Below are 7,005 nucleotides of genomic sequence, written 5' to 3'. Positions count from 1 at the left end.
CCATAGAAAGGGCAGAGGACTTGGAAGCTTTTGGGTTCAAGCTCCAATCCTGTCACTTACTAGCTGTGTGGACCTGTTGAACCTCTGTTGCCCCATAGATCAAGTTAAGGTAATAACAATCTATCTCACAGTGCTCTTATGATGACATGACATAGTAGGTCAATTCTTTTGGAAAGTATAAAGTCCTCTGCAAAATGTATGATAGAGTATTATCATTATGGGAGGCAATGTAGGTGGTGGCAAAAACTATGGATTTGGGCCCTTTTTATTTTATACAAATATACATTCTGTTATTTGCTACCATTGGCAAGTTTCTTATTCTCTAAGAGTCTGTCATCTCGTGTGTAAAATGGAGCAAATATAGCATCAAATCCAGACATTAAAACCTCCAGAGGAAGAGGGATATTTCCTTCCATAAGCTTCTTTTTAAGTGCAATCATTGGAAAAGGGAGTGGTATCAACATGGGGAAGGATGGTGGCCGTGCCAGGAAGAAAGAAGGACAAATGACTTCCGTGTAGTCCTTCAACAGTGTCGGCTTCTGTTTCTACCTTTGGAGTCCTGTTGCTAAGCTAGGCGCCTCAATATAATAAAATAGTCCTGCATCCCATGAAGAATTTTTGTCTAATATAGTCATGGGGATATGAAATACAGAAAGGGGAATATATTCAACAGTGTTGTAAAGATCATGTAGGCTGCCAGGTGGGCACTGGACTTATCAGGGGGATCACGTCATAGACTGTGTAGATGCCTGACCACCGTGCTATACACCTGAAGCTGAAGATGAATAATATTGAATGTCAACTATAAGAATATATACATACATACATACATATATATATATATATATTCTGTCAAGGGAGGTGGAGTATAGCATAAGGAAGATAGTCAATGGTATTGTAACCGTTACGTAAGATGTCAGAGGGGTAGTAGCTTGGGGAGGGGGGTTATCACTTTGTGAGGGGTGGAATTGTCTAACTACTATGTTGCTTCGTACATGTGAAACTAATTTTTTAAAAAAAAAAAACTAAAAAAAATACGATCACACAAAAAAAAGAATTTTTGTCTTAAGTATCTGTAGTCTATAATTGGAATATTTTCAATCAATTCTTTTAACTGACAATAAACTGTATCGCTTTGGTGCTTACTTACCAACATATTATATTATATCCTCATGATGTGTCTTACAGAAACCATTTAGAATTTCCACAACGGTTAAGTTTGCAAAAGTACTTCATCATGTTTAAAAGGTACTATCGGCCTGCCCAGTGTGAAGATGGGGATAATCGTTGTGTAGACATAGGAATCAGGAAGGAAGCTGGCCAATCTTTCAATGGTTTAAAGAGAGTTTAGTGGAAAGAAAAAAGTTGAGTTTTCCAAGGAGAAAAAAATGACATAAACAAAATAGAAAAAAGGAAGTAGACTGTTCCACAAAGGTAAAATGCCCACTTTTGTGCAAGAAAGGATTACTCTATCTTGGCACATGGGAAAAAACACAGACAATTAGATCATAAAATCATAGAGCTAAAAACAAGTTTACTGCTTATACATAAGGACATTAAGTAGAAGAATAATAGAACACATAGCTAAAAAAAAAATCATAAAATTAGTTAGTAACAGAGCTGGACTGGAATTTAGATTCCTTGTTCAAGTTACTAACTTTGAACAAGAACCCACCTCAGTAATGGTCGGTAGCTGATGGGTCTTCTCTAAGATCACCATTATTAGGGTTTCAGCAGTTCAAACCACATTCCGTTCAGGAACTGATGAGAAAGGAAATAGAAATATAGGCTTAAGGCACAATTTTACCAATTAATATAAAATTGTGCCTCACTTAGTCTTAAATGACTTATCAGGAATGTTATCAAAGACCAGGCAAGAATTGGAATCATTTGTATGAACAGATTTTGGATTTCACCAAGATTGCAAAACAATTTTTATATCATCCCTTTGGTTCGAAGAATGAGCCAGTTCATTCTCATCAAATCATTTCCATCTGTTCTCAAGAACAATTTCCCTTCAAAATAACTACCCACTGGTTTTCAGCTGCTTGGTGGCCTGAAACATGAGAGGCATCCTTTTCATTACTGGACATACTGATATTCAGCCCTGTACACTAAAGTTTTTATTTTTTTAATTTTTTATCATTTTGTATTAATTTCAGGTGTACAGCATAGCGGTTAGAAATTTATATAATTTATGCCATGATCCCCTCTGATCAGTCTAGTACCCATCTGGCACCATTCATAGTTGTTGCAACATTATTGCCTATATATTCTCTATGCTGTACTTTACATCCCCATCTATACCAAAGTTTTTAGAGAAGACTTCCTTTCTCAGTGTAGTGTTCAGACTATTGTACAATTCCATGAATTCATACATGCCCAATGATACAATGTAATGATACAGAAAAACAATCTATTCCCACCCACCTCTATTCTAAACCCTTATTTTAAAACATAAAATTGATATTTCGCTGGGTTTTGTTCCTCTTCTACGGAGACTTCAACATATTATTAACTCATAATATGAGTAAGTTATCATCCACATAATGTGATGGCTGAAATTTCCATTGATAGTATATTTACTCTGTTTTTAAAAGAATTTAATTACATGCTTACAAATTATGCCAATGACATAGTAACTCCAAATAAAAGCTATAAGTTGAGTTTTGGAGTCCAGCAGATAGAATTTTAAATTTTGGCTCTGTCATTGACTAGTTGAGTGGCCTTGGGTTACCTGAAATCACTGAAACTCGGTGCTCTCATATGCTGAATGGAATAAAAAAATTTGCTTCCAGAATTTTTATGACGATATCACAGCACTTTGATTCTGTGCCTGGAATATAGTGCTCCATAAATAGTACCTGTTCTGATTGTAGTGTATCTACATGATTGTCAATTGTTATAAAAATTGAGAAAGTACCTGAGAGAAATTTTTGTTAAATTTTACTTCTTGCTTTGTATTTTAAACAACTTTCTGATTTCTGACTTTTAGGATCTTTAAAATAGTTTAAGATAAGTGTTCTAAATAGGAAACACATTCTAAACACCTTTTCATCTCTTTAAAAAATAACCTCCTAGTGATCAATTGATAAGGCTAAAGATGATTCAACCCATGTCCATGTGTGAAATCCTTTATTTCTTTTAAGGACCCCTGGAAGACACCATGCTGGAGAATGGAGATTAGCATTAAGTGACATTTGAGATGAGAAGAGAAAATACAGTATAATGTGTCTCTGCTTGGCCACAAAAAAAATAAAAATAAACCCAGCATGACTTTCACCAACTTTTAGATATGAAAAGAAGAAACATTGAAGGAAAGGGAGAAACATAAGAGCAGGGGTTCTTAACCTGCCTTGGTGCCATGAACTTCTCCAAAAAAAAGTGTCTAAATTTTTGCCAGTGATGAAACAGTATTTCAAGATATCTGACATAACTGTAATGTAATATGAAAATATCTGTGATTTCTACAGGGGACAAAGTCACAGGCACTGCTAATATTGCTGAGGTTTACGGCCCATATTCAAAATTGAAGGAAATACTGAATTTCAATTAGATATTAATGAAAATAAAAAAATGTGTTTCCCACCCAGTCTACAGACCACCTGTATTCTATCCACTGAATGCTTCGGTCACCAGTAGGATTTCTGTGCAGGAGACATACCAAGCCCAATTTGTATCTTAACTGTAAGACAGAACTGTAATATTAGTTCCTTTACATTTTTTTCAATCATGGTAAAAATTAATTTGCTGTATTAAAATTTACAAAATAAGGAAACAAATGTAGTATGGCTTCTTTCTTTCAAGCAAAGGTTAACTGAATGGACAGCAATAACTTGTATTTTCTTAAACAAAGTTTTTTCTAATGTGACTTTTCTACATTGTTAACAAAATTCTATTCCTTTTTTCCACTTTTCCTGAATTTTATTTTCAAATTCACGTTTTGATATACTTCTATGAGAAACCACTGTAATATTGTTGCATTGTATGTATACAGAAAATTTCAGCCAAGAAAGGAATGAGGACACAATTTTATTGTCTTTGACCTGTGTTTTACCATGGTAGACACCAGAATCCTAGCTCCAGTGTAATGATTTTAAAGTTGAAACCACAGGAATGTGTGCAGTCAACAATGAAAATTATACTCGGCCAGTTTTTCTTGCTGAAATCTCTGTACTAAATAGTACAGAAGAGAAATCCAGCCACTTTATTATGTTAAAGGATCTCCCCCTTGTGCCTAAACTTTGTATTGAACTCAAGCAGGATTGAAAGTCATCACCATAGTATATAGTATGATTTTTTTTTTCAGTAAGGAGAAAGGTAACTTCCCTTCTCATATAAAGCAAGTACTCAATATTGAGAGTTTGGGGCTATAAGTCTAATACGAACACTATTCTACGAGAATTAGAATAGTTGGGTGGCTTCAAATAATTATGGGTATTAAGTTGCCTGTATTTCAGCTTCTTTTATAATAGCAAAAATTTTGAACACTCTCCATAGCAAAAGGAAAGATGATCTAGCTATATGATGAAATGTTTGTAACCATTAAAAATCACATTTTTGAAGAATTTTTGACAAATGGGAAATTGATCACCATAAAATACTGAAGGAATAAAGCAGTATCCAAAGATGCATACATTAATGGAAAACTCCCAATTATGTTTAATTAATTCAACAAAAATACTAATTGATTTAACTGATTAGGCTTTCTAGCAGACTCATGTCTTCCTTCAGAATTCAATTTAAATAGCGTCACCTCAGAGGTTTAAAACTTATTTCAGGGCCGGCCAGGTGGTTCAGGTGGTTGGAGCTCCGTGCTCCTAACTCCAAAGGCTGCCGGTTCGATTCCCACATAGGCCAGTGGGCTCTCAACCACAAGGTTGCCGGTTCAACTCCCTCAAGAGATGGTGGGCTTTGCCCCCTGCAACTAGCAACGGCAACTGGACCTGGAGCTGAGCTGCGCCCTCCACAACTAAGATTGAAAGGACAACAACTTGACTTGGAAAAGTTCTGGAAGTACACACTGTTCCCCAATAAAGTCCTGTTCCCCTTCCCCAATAAAATCTTTAAAAAAAAGAAATACTTCTTTCAAATGCTGGGATTCATCACCTTCAACCAATCATTCATTGAGCTCCTACTGTGCTCAATACGGTATGTGCTGCAAATACAGGAAGACACGGTCGGTGGCTGCCCCATGAAATGCAGGACTAATGGGAGTCAACACTTTAGAAGTGTCTTCAGTAAGAACTGATTTTCCCTTCTATTTTCTAAAAGGTCTGAATGATGAATATTAAACAAACAGAAAGGGGGAAATGTGACCCACCAAAGCATAGCAGGGAGGCTGGAGAACAATGTGACTGGCGGTCTCTGATGGGAGGGGTCAGAGTATACTAACTGATGCTCCATAACCAACAGTATTTCCCTGCCTATAGTTCAAAAAGAAGAAAAAAGACGGGGGTTTATGGAATACTCAGGTGGCCACTAGGGGATGTCAGAATGCTGATATCTTTCAGCATGACTCCACTTTCCCTAGGGAAATCTGGGTTTGAGATTGAATGCAGTTCAAGTTGACCAGAAATAACTTCTCCTTTTCCAGTAAAATTGTGAGAATGTGACTTAGGTCACACGGTTAACAGGAGACCCGGGATTTATGAGTCCATGACCATTACTGAGTCCCAGGTCATACTGCTATCCAAGAAAAAGCTAGTTCCTGCTATTCCTCCAGCAGGAACTAATTAGTAAACTAGAAAAAATACAAAAGTAAAATAACAACAACAACAAAACCAACCAGACAAAAAAAATTTGGAAGTTGGAAACATACTTCAGAATTTTAAAACATTTTTAAACAGTGTGATCCTGTTTTAGCTTAGAAATGTTAAAAAAAAAAAAAAAAAGTCTACACATGGAGAAAAACTTACAGAAATACACATATCAAAAATCTTAACAGGAGTATTTGGAAGTGGTAGAGTTATGTTCTTGTTTTCATTTTTACATTTACCTCTGCTTCATTCATTTTCTGTAATTTCCAGATGTCACTTATCGCTTACCCTGTCAGACAGGACGTTAACACTTTATCTAGACAATGAAAGATGAATGTGTAGAAGTGATCAGTCTCCCCGACCCTCACCCCAGTCCAGCCAAAAAGAAGAAAAACTTGGTGGAAGGAGAGAGACCAGAACAAGGCTCAGGGACGTTGGGGAAAGAGAGAGCTGTTAAGAAAATGGGTGAGAAAGGGAATCTTAATTAAGTCTAACTTGAATTGTGTTTTCAATCCACTCTGGAGTTTTCATAAAATGTAAGTAAAGGGTTTGAACTATGTTGATATTGCCTTTTGTGGTGGGTAGTTTTTATAGAAACATGACCTTGAGGATGAACAGCACAGGTTCTGGCTTTTTAAAGGTTCAAAAGCAATACTGCATTTTATCAAACACAAAACACCACCTCAAATTTTTTAAAAAGCTGAATCCCAAAAGATCTTGTCCATCTGCTATTCAATAAAAAAGGAGCATAAGCCCAGACTATAAACCATCCTCCGTCTAATTATTTACCTGCCCTTCATCTACATTTCCACCATAATATAACTAAGCTATTGAATCTATGTCTTGATAAAAATGTATTACATGAAATTTATGAGCTGCTTTATTCAGGAGTTACTTCATACTTCACAAGTTATGGTATCAGCAGTTCAAACAATTGCAGATGTCATATTTGGAAAAGTTCCTGAGATCACTGAGCTCTTTGGTGGAAAACCTGCCCCCAGATAACGCCAGAGCCTCAGCTTTCCCTATCATGCTCCGCTGTACCTATGCCCAACATACATAGGGCAAATTTGCTAGGGTAGAAACAAGCGGGGGGGCAGGGCAGGGCTGTAGGCAGAGCCCTGTCCATCAGGTAAGATCCCTCACTTCAGTGGCTCTTCAGGGATGTTAAGCAGCAGTTCAAAAACCAATGTTTTGCAACAAAAGAAGAAAGATAAAGAGGACATCATCAAAATCTAAAACTTTG

This window comes from Rhinolophus sinicus, linkage group LG05 (assembly GCF_036562045.2).
Source record: "Rhinolophus sinicus isolate RSC01 linkage group LG05, ASM3656204v1, whole genome shotgun sequence".
In the NCBI taxonomy this organism is placed as follows: Eukaryota; Metazoa; Chordata; class Mammalia; order Chiroptera; family Rhinolophidae; genus Rhinolophus; species Rhinolophus sinicus.
This window is presented reverse-complemented; position numbering follows the sequence as displayed.